Genomic DNA, 14,078 nt, shown 5'->3' with positions numbered 1-14,078 from the left:
CAGCCCTGGACTCAGAGGATGGAGCAGAGACCCTCCCTCCTGAAACGCGCATGTGCACGCCTGCATGGACGTTGCATGTTGCTTCTTGGCCTTTCCTTAGACTCAGTGTTAAAGGACCGAGAAAGGGATTGATGAGGAGATAATAGTGAGGCGACGTTGATGGTGGCGTGCCGTTTGCCACTCCCCTCCTCAGTACAAAGCAAGCCTTTTGAGAATTGATCCTACCCCCCTACAAGGGCAAGCCAGGCACTCACTCAGTGCCATTGCCCGGGAGGCACCGAAGACAAAGTGCATTCGCTTGAGTGTAACACGCACATTCCGCTTCCCACCAATGAAGACACCACACCACACCACACCACACCAGGACTCAGTCTCTCCCCTGATTGGCTGCATGCAGGCAGTTTGCTGTTAAGGAAGATAGCCTGGCTGGCCAGCCTCATGCCTTGTTGCTGTGCTGTTAAGAACCCAACTGTGACTTGATGGATCACTTCCAGTGCAATCCTAAAAGGAGTTAACCCAGTCTAAGCCCACTGACTTTAATAGGCTTAGACTGGAATAACTTTTCTTAGCAGCATCTATTAGAGACAAAATGGATCACAGTGATTTGGGGATATAAGAGAACCAGGTTCAAATCCCCCTATACACCCATTTGGGTAAGAAAAGTTGCTGGCTAACCTTGGACCAGTCAAATGCTTTCAAAATAACTATTTAGTTAGTTAGTTAGTTATGCAGATAACTCACAGTGTGAGTCACTACAATCAAATACATTTCAATAAACAATGTTATAGGGGCTTTACATACAAATTTGCAAACATTTAAAAGAGCAGGAATATTATACAGAGTCAAAAAAATGCTAAAATAGATCATAAGCTATTCTAAGACTTATTAAACAGCACAGGAACAACCTGGTAGGATCATACTTACTCCAACAGTAGTAAAGTCTATAGTGACCCTCTATACCTTTTACAGATGGATTGCTTTGACAATGCTTCCTTATATTACATCTCTTCTATCTGAAAAAAACCTCTTTTGAATAATTCAGCTTTGAACTGTTTGTGGGAAACCAAGAGAGTAGGAGTTTCTCTAATCTGTTCAGGTAGGCTTTTCCAAGAAATGGGGGCCACCACAGAGAAAACAAGGGTACAGGCAACTATTGATTTTGCCCATGGGCAGGGACACCTGCAGAAGGCCCTGTTCAGATGGGCAAAGTTGCCATGGTGGAACACGGGGAGAGAGGCGATGCCAATAGAAATGATGGACCAAGTTCAAGAAGGGCTTTGTATGTGATTAGTCAAAAATTTTGACCTGGGAAGTGATAGCTGATGGAGTGATTGCACAATGGGAAAAATATTCATGCGCCTGTTTGACCTGCATCAACTGGAATCTCTAAGTTAACTTAGAAGGGAGCTCTATGTACAGTGCATTACAGTAGCCAAGTCTCAAGGTTACCATGAAATGGTAACACCAGGCACTAACATTTCTACAGCTTGCCTTTCTTCGGACACCTCTGATGGGATGCAAGATTGCTCCCCTGCCTGGATTTCATGACCCCTGGTAATAGAGGGGCTGTGGCTGAAGCTGGTTCCACAATGGAAGAACGTATTTATTATTTAATAATTTATTAAAGCATTTATATCCCACCTTTCCACATAGTCCAAAGTGGCTTATAAATGATTTTTAAAAATTCCATCTTAAAAGAAATATAACATGTCCCTCACACACACCCCAACTTAAAAGAAGTCTGTACTTCACATAACCTCAAAAGACTATATTTCCTCTCCTGTGTGAATATTTCGATAGGAAGCAACGTATCTCGTGTGTATGGATAATAAGACCCAAAGTCTGAGCAAAACTCTCTGCACAGTCTACACATTAATATCGTTTCCCTTGGTATGTATTTGCTGATGGGCAGTAAGCTCTGTATTCTGAGCAAAACTCTTTCCACAGTCCACACATGTATATGGTTTTTCCCCTGCATGGATATGTCGATGGACAGTAAGGTTTGCACTCCGAGAAAAGCTCTTTTCACAGTCCACACATTTATATGGTTTCTCACCTGTATGGATACGTCGATGGACACTAAGCTTTGTACTCTGAGCAAAGCACTTTCCACAATCCACACATTGATATGGTTTCTCCCCGGTATGGATTCGGCGATGGACAGTAAGCTGGGTACTGTGAGAAAAGCTCTTTCCACAGTCATCACATTTATATGGTTTTTCCCCAGTATGGATACGTCGATGGACTGTAAGGGTTGCACTCTGAGCAAAGCTCTTTCCACAGTCCACACATTTATATGGTTTCTCCCCTGAATGGATACGTCGATGGACAGTAAGTTCTGTACTCTGAACAAAGCTCTTTCCGCAGTCCTCACACAAATATGGTTTCTCCCCTGAATGGATACGTCGATGGATGTTAAAATCTGAACTCTGAGCAAAACTCTTTCCACAGTCTTCACACTTATATGGTTTCTCCCCGGTATGGATACGTTGATGGGCAGTAAGCTCTCCACTCCTAGCAAAGCTCTTTTCACAGTATACACATTTAAATGGTTTCTCCCCTGAATGGATACGTCGATGGGCTGTAAGTGTTGCACTCTGATTAAAGCATTTTCCGCAGTCCACACATTTATATGGTTTATCTCCAGTATGTATACGTTGATGGACAACAAGCCGTCCACTCTGAGCGAAGCTCTTTCCACAGTCCACACATTTAAATGGTTTATCACCTGTATGGCTACGCTGATGGACAGTAAGCTCTGTTCTTCGAGCAAAGGTTTTTCCACAGTCCATACATTTAAATGGTTTCTCACCTGTGTGTTTTCTCCAATGCAGATCAAACAAGGATTGATAAAGAAATGCTTTTGTACACACGGGGCAAGTGATTTTTCCACTGTATGGCAGGATTTCCTGGGATTCAGCACCCTGAGAAGCAGATGATTCATTCCTCCTCTGCCATTTTCTTCTTTGCTGTTGCCTTTCCAATGGGAGCTGTGATTCTTTCTCAGGCTTTTTCTGTGGACCATCAGCCTCTGGAAAAAGAGAAAAGATTGGTGAAAAAGCAGAATCAAGGGAAAAGTCGTTGGATAACGATGGAACAGAAATCACTTTAAGAGGGAACAAATCCTGTTACATACGAATCTGTCTGCTGATCCCGGTGGTGGCCCAGAGTAGTGGAGGGAGCGGGGGACTTCGGCACAGGGAAGGGAAGCCCAAGTCCAGACACAGCCACCAAAATACAGTGACTCAGTCCCCTCCAAAGGCAAGAAGGATCCAACATCCCAGTCTGACACCATCGAATATGCCCTGAGCAAAGGGCCATTAATGGCTCCTCTACATTTTACGAGACTCTGTGCTTTTTGTAGGTCGAGAGAAGGTGTTTTTGCTCCTTTGAGGTTAAGAGCAGGCTGGCACACAAGAATTCAGCAGGCAAGACTCTCTGTGCTACATAAAAAACTTGCTAAACCTGCATAAATCCAGCTTTTCATAGTTTGTTCCTCCAGGCTCTGCCATGCCCTGTCCCCGTGTAGGCTGACTATGCCTAAGTACACACTGGTGTAAGTATAATGAACAAAGTGCAATGACCCCAATCTATACTTTCGTTCCCTCCGCCCATTGTTATCCTCTTCATGCCCAACAGGAGACCATATGGTCCTTCGAGAAAGGGAATGTTTTTTCAAACTTTGTAAACTGCACAGCAGGAGCCCTATATAAATAGTGGTATTTTTATGATTTAAAACAAGCAATAAAGCTCATTGTGGGAATAAATACAATGAGATCTAGAAATGGCAGAGCGGGCGGGCCCCTCCCCAGTGCCCTGATATGACTGGGAGGAGGGCAGGGCAGTGGGGCTGAGCCGGGCATTTCCCCCACCCCTGCACTCAATCTGGGCAGGATGAGGGCAGGGCGGCCATGCCGAGAATTGCCCATTCCCCTGTGCCCAATCTGGGCAAGGGGAGGGTTGCGTGATCACGCGACACATTGCTTAATTTGCCAGGGGGGCAGGGGGGCCAGGACGGGCAATTCCCCCTCCCCCACACCTGATCTGGGTGGAGGAGAGGGCAGGGCGGCCGAGCTGAGCATTGCCACCTCCCCTGCGCCCGATCTCAGGGGAGGGCAGGGTGGCCGGGCTGGGTATTGCTCCCCTCCCCCTCCCTCTGCAGGCCATATTGGCCATGACACAGGTTTTATCCTGGTGCTCCTGTGCAGGTGCACCAGGATAAAAAGTGCAGTATCACCCATACGGCTTGCTTTTTATATAGGAAGATGTTTGCTTCCTTGCCTGCTCTGAAAGGCCCACGAGCAGACCCCCGTGACATCCCATAACCTGTTCCTTTTAGTTTACAAACCAAAATTTAAATGTACGAAGTAAGACTAGGTGAGTCCACTAGATACACAGAAGCACAACTACTGCCTGTGCATGGACCTGCCCAACTCACCTACTGAGAGTCTATATTTGAAGAGCCCTATGGGAGTTCTTACTAGAAGGAGCCGCTTCTGCCTTCGACCACTGAGAATTAAGGGAATGGGCAGCCTTACCCAGAGAGGCCACCGCTTGATAATTGTCCTCCATGACTTCCTTGTGAAGGCTTCTTTGGCCCGGATCCAGCAAAGCCCACTCCTCCTCAGTGAAATGCACAGACACCTCCTCAAAGGTTACCATAGTCTGAAAACAGAAAAAAAGAAACCTTTTAAAATGGATAGGGAACTGGCTGGACAAGTGTGCCCACAGCGTAGTTGTCAAGGGCATCATGTCTGATTGGAGGGAGGGGTCCAGTGGAGTGCCACAGGGCTCGGTTCTGAGGCCAGAGCTTTGAAATATTTTTATGAATGATCTGGATGAGGGAGTGAAGGGATTCCTCAATAAATGTGCAGATGACACCAAACTGGGAAGAGTAGCAAACACACTACTAGGGATAGAATTCAACAAGATCTGAACAGATTTAAAAAGTGGGCAGAATTGAATAAGACACAATTCAACACGGATAAGGGCCAGGTTCTCCATACGGGAAGATGGGAAGCTAAATATGGGTAGTCAGTGCCTTGCAGTAAGAAAAAAGGCAAACACAACCTTGGGGTGTATCAACAAAGGCATAACATCAAAACCACAGGAACTCATTGTCCTACTATATACCGCATTGCTCAGGCCCCAACTGGAGTACTGAGTGCAATTCTGGAGGCCTAATTTTAAGAGGGATGTGAACAAATTAGAACGGGTGCAGAGGAGAGCAACCAGAAAGATCAGGGGCCTGGAGACCAAGCCCTACGAGGAAAGAGGGAGGGGCCTGGGAACGTTCCCTTTGGAAAAGAAGAGGTTGAGGGGAGACATGATTAAGTATTTAAAAGGCTGTCAGGGGAGGGAAGGGAGCTGTTCCTGTGGGCAACAGAGGATAGGACTCGATACAATGGGTTTAAACTACATGAGGGAAGGTTCCAGCTGGACATTAGGAAAACTTCTTCACATTAAGAGGAATTCTGCAGTGGAATCGGCTGGCTAGGAATGTGGTGCGTTCCCCCTCTTTGGCAGTCTTCAAGAAGTGACTGGATGAATACTTGTTCGGGACTCTTTAGGCTATTCCTGCACTGGGCAGTGGGTTGGACTAGAAGGGTCTGTGAGGCCCCTTCAAACTCTGGTTCTATGATATGATTCTATGATTCTCTCTCTCCTCTCAGATGTAACAATTCTTCCCCTTCTAACCACAATTCAAAAATTTTATAATTAGACTCTCGCATGCAGGATTCAAACTTCTATCAGACCTTTTCATTTTCCATCCAGTGAACAGCACAGATAGGAGAGAAGTGAAGGATGGAAAGAGGTTCAGGGAGGCACCGGGGGTCAGGATTAGACATGGGCAAGAATGGGGGGGGGAAACCCTAACACTCTGTTCGTCGTTCAGTGCCATCCACGAACAACGAACAACGAACATGGACGAACATGAACTGTTCGCCGACATGTTAGTTGTTCGTGGGGGTCAGAACCCCCCCAACCCCCATTTAGCCCCCCTCCCCTCAAACCCACTTACCTGGCCCTTTAAAGATCCCTTTAAACTATCAGCTGGCAGGTGGTGGGGGGAATTCCCCCCGGCTGCCTGCCAGTTGAGAGTTTAAAGGGCCCTTACCTGCCACGTGGAAGGGCCCTTTAAACACCCCACAAACTGACCTTCCCAATGTCCAATACCCACCAAATTTGCAGGGGACATAGTCCTCACTGTCCTCCGAAGACCCCCCAAGTTTCAGAGAGATTACATCCCGGGAAAGGCATGATCCACGGGTCTCCCCGTTGGCTGTCATTTTCTCTTCACAGTGGCAAAAACGGGACTCTCTGCTGGAAGTACTTTGAAGTGTTAAAGCCAGAAGGAAAGCCAGAAGGAGTTCAGACAGAGTTCAGTCCCTCCTTGGCCCCGGTTGCCAAGGGGATTGATTGCAGCAGGTGCCTGAGTGTCTGGCTTCCTGAACGGCAGCCGAGCACAACAAACAAGACTTGCGCCGACCACCTGTTCGGCTGGAATGGTGCATCATGATCAGCCCGTTTGTGAGCAGCCAAGCAGCCTGTTCGTTGTTTTTTCGTTCATAATGCTGTTCATGCCCATGTCTAGTTATGATTTGCAGTTCCACACTTACCCCATTTGACTGTAGAGGAGCTGCTTTCTCTCTGCCACAAAGAGATGGGGAAAAATACATCTTTGTTTTCAAGGCCTTGCCTGGAGGGATCAAAGGGAATTGGAAAACATTCTGAGCTTTCCAATTATTGAGTATCTTAGTTTCTTGCATGGGGGAAGAAGATTCTCCCACTCTCGGCTCATGGTCAGAACTATGCTTGAATCCTTATTTAGGAAAAAAAATTGATCCCATACATTTGAAAAATCTACTTTAGCTACGGTAAAATAGAAAAATATTTCTGCAGCGGTACAAAATTCACAGTCATAAGAAGGAAGACCTCTGACCTAAACATTTGTCTGGTCCCAGAAAGCCTGAAGCTGGAAGAGTGAGATCTCCTGGGTCCAAACTTTTAACCCTGTCTATATCCTAAAAATGATTAAAGTGAGAAGAATGACAAACATCCAAACAACTTGGCCCCCTGCCACCATCTGACCATGTCACTGCTCATCAAGAGTCCAAGTCAGAATGCTTAGAAGACCTTATGTGAGAAGTGATGAGCAAAACAGATGCAGCCCTGCGCTGAGGGAGGGGCCTGTTACGACCTAAGAATGACTCTTGGTTGCCATGGAGACCCTGAAATCCTGAAGTCTCCGGACCAGACGGCCTCGCCTTGAACTATGTTACTATACCATAAGATCTCCTCAAGGGTTATCTTTTTGTTCCTCTTACTTTTTGGCCCAATGCTTTATCTGCCCAATTTTTAACAATAATTTAAATCCCTATCATTTTTCTTTGCCCTCAACCATAAACCTTCTGGTATTTTAAAAAAGTAGTTACCCAAATGGTTAGCCGTATTACCTTTGCATGCATGTAATATAATTGGAGATGTCCAAAAACATTATATTTCCAATTATTTCGGGGAAATTACAAATCAATATGTTTTCTCTTTTTTTGCCTTTAAATTTTTTCTTTATTTAAACTATAAACTATACACCATAATAAACAATAAACATAGAGAATAAGAAAAAACACACAATTCTAAACATGACACACTAACAATACATATATCTATATAATTAAAAGGAAAAGGGAAAAGTAAAAAAAACAAAACAACCCCTGGATTACACTACAGGTTGAGTTCCGATTTTCTCCGCAACAAGTATATATCATTTCTAGAGTCACACTTATTCTAGGTTAGTCACAAACCCCCTATTTTTTCTATTGTTCATGTTTCTTAATCCATAAATCCAGATGTCATAAAATCCTTGTTATCCATTTCATGCAAAAAGTCTATTAACAGTTTCCATTCAGTCAAGAAGTTAACTAATGTCCTTTCTCTAACCAATGCAGTAAGTTTTGCCATTGACGCAAACTCCAAAAGCCATTATATTTCCAATTATTTTGGGAAGATTACCAATCAACTTTTTTTTCTTCTTCTTTTAAGGGTTATCTCTAAACTGGGAAGGTGGTACGGAGCATCCTTTCCCCACTGCACTGTGTGTGTGTGAGTGTGTGTAAGAGAAACCCTTGTACACTCAAGGAAGACATGCAGCGGGTACAAAAGCCCTTTTGATCTTACCAGGAAAAGCTCCTCTGTGGTAATGCTCCTGAACAATCTTTTTCTGCACCTGAAACAGAAGTGTGGATCTCAGAAAGGGGAGATAGGTGAGAAAAGGAACAGGGAAAAGGTCGTGGTGGTGTTTTCTAAAAATGTTGGGGCAATCCAGATGGATTTAGAAGGCATTGTTGATTGTATCTTGTGCCCCACATACCACCCACATGTGTCCCTCTCACCTGCTGCTCCTGATTCTTGGCATCTGCCTGGCTCAGGAGGAAGCCTTCTGCCAGGGCCACTGCCTGGGAACTGGTCTCCGGCCTGCATTCCCTGACCCAGCTCTCCATCTCTGTGGGCAGGACAGCCAGGAATTGCTCCAAGACCACCAGGTCCAGGATCTCCTTCTTGCTGTGCCTTTCTGGCTTCAACCACTGGTGGCAAAGATGGTGCAGTCGGCTGCAAGCCTCTCGGGGCCCTTCGGCCTTCTGGTAGCGGAAGTTCCTGAATTGCTGGTGCTGCACATCTGAAGGGGGAAAATCCTCTCCCAGGCTCTTCCTCACGGTTCCTTCCCACACTTCCCTTCTGCTCCCAGCCTCGGTGGCATCAGGGCCTCTTCTTGCTTCTCGACCAACTGATTCTGGCTCTCCCCTCATCCTCCCTTCCTCTCCTGACAGCCTCCACCTGGACCAGTGGATCGCTTTCCTCCTCTGCGAGATTCTTCAGTATAGGCAAGTACCAGATCTATGACTTCCTGCAAAAAGAAGACTGAGTGGTCGGACCTATACATCTGGACACCTACATCTAATTAGGTGACTCATGGGTTATGAAAGCTGATGGCACACCCCAGGATCAAGGATGTTTGTAAAGAAGAAGTTGGGTGGAGCAAGCGAAGAGGAGCTTCCACATAGCAAGCAGAAAAAGTTTTGCTCTGCTTAATAAAAGCATTGCTTAACTATAGACTAAGGATTCCTGCAGTGTTCAGAAGCCAGAGAAAATTATGTGGCCCCAGGAATGAGGTACATCTTTACTAAGAGGGCACGGGTGGTGTGCCACCAGAGGGAAGCCCAGGCAAGGCACCATGTCTCTCCAGAAAACGTGCCATGGTGGGAAATCCAGGATGGGATCAGGATGGGAGCAGGTGGCAATGCCCACACCTCCTTCACTCAGCTGATATTAGAAGCAGAGCAGGTGGCAATGGCCACCCCCACCTTAATCCAGCTGGTATTAGGTGCTGAGCAGTTGGCAATGCACACCTCCTCTTCAGCCAGCTGAGATCAGGAGTGGAGCAGGTGGCAATGTCCACTCTCCATCTTAACTCAGCTGCTATTATGAGTGGAGCAGGTGACAATGTCCACCCTCCCACCTTAACTCAGCAGGCATTAGGAGTGGAGTAGGTGGTAATGCTCACCCTCCACCTAGCTCTCTCAGCCCCACCCACCTCACAGGGTGTTTTGTTTACTTTGTAAACTGCTCTGAGCGGCCGTTAAGTCATCTTGAAGGGCGGTATATAAATCAAATGTTGTTGTTGTTTATCCAGATGGTATTAGGAGCAGGTGGCAATACCCACCCCTGCCTTAACCAGCTGGTATTAGCAGAGCAAGTGGCAATGCCTGCTCCCCCCTTTTACCCAGCCCGAATCAGGTGCAGAGCAAGAGGCAATGGCCCCTCCCCCTTCACTGAGCTGGGATCAGGAGTGGGGGAGACGGCAATTCCCGCCCACCATCATCACCCAGTTGGGATCAGGACCGGACAAGGTGGCAATGCCCACCCCCTGCCTTCACCGGCCAGGATCAGTTATGGAGGAGTTGGCAATGTCTGCCTGCCCACCCTGCCCTTTCTAGAGCCCGTTGTATTTCCCCCCCACACACAATGGGCTTTGTTGCTAGTAATAATAATAATAACAATAAACATTTGATTTATGCACTGCCCTTCAGGGATGACTTAACACCCACTCAGAGCGGTTTACAAAGTATGTTATTATTATCCCCATGACAACAAACACCCTGTGAGGTGGGTGGAGTTGAGAGAGCTCCTAGAAGCTGTGAATGACCCAAGGTCACCCAGCTGAACTTAAAAAGAGTGGGCCAGGAGCAGAACGGAGCAACTATGAGTCCCAGAGATGCTGGATCTCTCTAATCATGCTGCAGACAACCGGAGAAGATTTCAACAGCCATTCATGGAAGCCACAGAGCTGTGGAGGAGCCAGAGAAGGGGATCCTAAGTTTGAACCTTGCAGGGCCCTGACCCACTGATCTGTCCCATGTGTTTCCCACTAACTGTGCAGGATGAGAACTCCAAATATGATGACAAGCTGGAAGAGCTAAACATATTTCAAGTAAAAAGGAGATTTCTGAAGGTATCTTTTTAGGTCAAGAATTGAATACTATCTTGATAGTGTGCCTTCAGCTGAGAAAGTGTTATTCTTTATCATTCATGGATCTACATTTTTATATTATGGATGGCTTTTTTATGCTTGACTGTTCATCTTTTATATTTTCATTTTGATGTGATTTTTAGGCCACCTCAGTCAGGTTGTGTGGAGGGGCAGCATAAAAATTGTCTAAAGAAACAAATATCTTTGTCATACAGAAAAACAAAGCCAGGCAGAGATATTTCTGAGTCCCGTGGCTGATTTGAGAAATCCAACACGTGACTTCATGTCATGTCTCCCATCCATGCCATTATTTTCAGTTGTCATACTACTGTTCTGCTCTGTGCCTTGTTTTACAGAACCATTGTTCTATGCTGTACCCTGATGTCATGTTGCTTAACATTCCTTTCATTTACAGGTGCTCTGCATTCACAGGCTAGCTGTATCCAGTGTCTTATCTCTTGTGCTTCGAAACTTGCAGTTCTCAGGAGAGAAAGAATAACCATGTTTCTCCCCTAATCTGCTATCTTCCTTGTAACTAGACAAAGTATGTAAACTATTTAGGGAATTCTCAGACACTTTGCGCCAAAAGTAAAGTTGTACTGTTGGGGTGGGGAGGAATGCTTGAATCCTATAAGAATAATACTTTCACCAATTATAGTATTCCTGTCAACTTTCTGACCACTCTGTGGACCTGTCTATGAACATGATTTGATTCCTGAAATAAAGCCTTCTCAACCAAGACCATGGAATGCCTGCTGTGAGGGTACAGGGGTCTATCTGCCACAGCCTGTCATCCATAGAACTGACACTTCACAGGTCTCGCTGACTCATTCAGAAGGGGTCAGACTTCCCCCAAGAGTCTACAAATTCAAGAGGAGGGGTGGATTTTTAGAATCCCAAGATATTAAATTGGCAGAGGCAACTGAAGTGCACCAAGAGGCCAAAGCAGACTGAAGGTCTGATGAAAGGAAGAGGTATGCAGAGTCTCTGTTCAGAATTATACCTTCAGTAAGCCATAGCAGAGGGAAGAAGGGAACCCTCCAAAAATCCCTGTTTGCAGTTCTAGGACTGAAAAAAAAATCACGAAGGGCCTTTGGATGCAGGATTGAACTACAGCAATGCCGGGCTTATGAAAAGAATTATGGGGCTGCTTCTTTCCCTATATTCCACCATGGCAGCTTCACTCATCTGAACAGGGCTTTCTGCCCTGTCCAATGTGCAAAATCAACAGCTGCCTATACACGTGAATTCTCTGGGGTGGCCTCCACCTTATGGAATGGCCAGCCTGAGGAGGTAAGGAAAGCCCCCAGTCTCCGGACTTCCCTCAAACAATGCAAAACTGAACTGCTTTCTCCGCAGGCAATTAGCCTCTGTTGTAAGAAATGGCTCGGAGAGATGCTCTCAAAAAGGGACTTGGGCTGTAGCCTATTCTACTGGGTTCTATCAGTATTGATATGCATCTTCTGGGCCGATGAATATGTTCATGTTAAATTACTGAGGGTTTTTTTCAGCAGTGTTTCAGCTTTATGTTTGGATTTATGCTTTCTTTCAAAAGTCTGCAGTCCATACCCTCCTATCGTATTGTGTCCCAGCCATTGATCGTATTGGCTCACACTGTGTAATCCACCTGGAGTCTCAGTGAGAAAGGGGGATTATAAATAAAATAAAAATGAAAGAAACAGATGCCATTTTGCTACAGCTTGCAGACAGCAAGAGAAGGCAGAGAAAATACAGCAGAAGGTGCATGCCTTATTCCAGGAAGAATTCAACTCTACCTCCAATGAAGAGGAGCTTCCAGAGAGCAAGCGGAACAGCCCTTTGGATGAATGCAGCCCTCTGGTTAATCATCCCAAAAGCCTTTTGCAAAGGAGATATTTTTGCATTACTTACCTATTTTGCAAAAAGTCCCCAGGCTCTGCTTCCTGTCCCGTTTGCCCAATAACACGCTGGCCGCGCAACACACAACTGGACATTGGGAGAGGAAGTGGCTGTGGCAAGTCACGCCCCCCCTTCTTGCCTCTCTAGGAATGGAGACTCCTTCCATTTAACCCTTTGGTGCGCTCTCCAGAAAGCAATGCAAAGCATGGATCCTGATGTACCCTCAAGGATTCTTGTGCTTGGCCACCACAAATTCACAACTGAAAAACTCCATGTCTGTGCCACGGATTGCACCACAAAAATCACATCTCCACTGATGTATGGCACCACGATGGTGCAAAAACATGGTTCGAAGGCATGGATCCTAACTGATCCTCAGGATTTTTACATGGGGTAACCCAAAATCAGGTGGTCATGAATATGTTGAGGGATATGATGATGGGTTTGGGACAAACCTTTAACCTTACCTTGAACCACTTCTGCAAGCCCAAGACCTTCCCAATTCTTTTCCCTGGCCAAAATCTGGCCCTGATGCCAGTCACAAGCAGCCTTCCAGAAGGGACTGCTGAGCCGGCCCCTTCCCCAACCCTACCCCCACCTGGAGGAAGGCTACAACTCTCCACTATCCCAGAATGGAACAGGAAGAGGGCCTTTGGGGGCAGCTATTTGCCAAATGGCGCATGGCTGGAGATTCATCCCAGGTGGGTCTGCCCCTCTTTCCTGGCATTTTGCTTCTTCGAAGGAGGGAATCTATGTGATAGTCAAAACCTCTGAGCCTGGGAACTGATACGTAGCCAACAGAGTGACTGCACAATAGGAGAAGTATTCATGCTCCTGCTTGTCCGGCACCAACTAGAGACTCCGAGTTAACTTAAAAGGGAGATCTATGTACAGTGCATTGCAGTAGTCAAGTCTAAAGGTTACCATGAAATGGGAACACCAGACACTAACATTTCTACAGTTTGCCTTTCTTCTGACACCTCTGACAGGATGCAAGCTTGCGCCTCTGCATGGACTTCATGACACCTGGTAATAGAGGGGCTGTGGCTGAAGCTGTTACCACAGTGGAAGCATTTATTTATTGCTAGCAACGAAACCCATTGTGGGGAAAAACACAACGGGCTCTAGAAAGGGAAGGGCATTCTCTCCTCCTCTGTCACTGATCCTGGCTAGTGACAGAGGGGGTGGGCACCTGCTCCACACGTGATCTCAGCCACGTGAAGGGGGGTGGGCTTTGCCACCTGCTGCACATCTGATATAGGCCAGGTAAAGGGGGGTGGGCATTGCCACCTGCTCCACTCTTTATCCTGGCTGGGAGAAGGGAAGGGCATTCTCTCCTGCTCTGCACCTGACCTCAGGAAGGTGAAAGTGTGGGGTGGGCATTGCCAACTGATCCCAACTAGGTGATGGCCAGGGTGGGCACTGCCCGCCGCTCTGCTCCTGATCCCAGCAAGGTGGAGGGGGCATTTCCACTTGGTCTGCTCCTAATATCAGCTGGGTTATGGCGGGGGGTGGGCATTGCCACCTGCTCAGCTGCTATTACCAGCTGAGTTCAGGTGGGTGCGGGAGTTTCCGCCTCCTCCTATCCCAGCTGGGTTAAGGATGGGCATTGCCGCCTGCTCAGTGCCTTATCTCCTTAGATTGAAGGCAGCGGACATTGCCACCTTCCCTG

General features: G+C 46.6%; 1 pseudogene; it reads right to left on the bottom strand.

Moving 5' to 3' along the window:
- The window catches only part of LOC129326941 (zinc finger protein 721-like), a 45,731-nt pseudogene extending 33,247 nt beyond the window's left edge, over positions 1-12,484 (bottom strand).
- Between the last annotated feature and the right edge of the window lie 1,594 nt (positions 12,485-14,078).

Source organism: Eublepharis macularius, chromosome 4, assembly GCF_028583425.1.
Source record: "Eublepharis macularius isolate TG4126 chromosome 4, MPM_Emac_v1.0, whole genome shotgun sequence".
Lineage (NCBI taxonomy): Eukaryota > Metazoa > Chordata > Lepidosauria > Squamata > Eublepharidae > Eublepharis > Eublepharis macularius.
The sequence above is the reverse complement of the archived record's forward strand: the minus strand, read 5'-3'. Positions and strand labels throughout refer to the sequence as shown.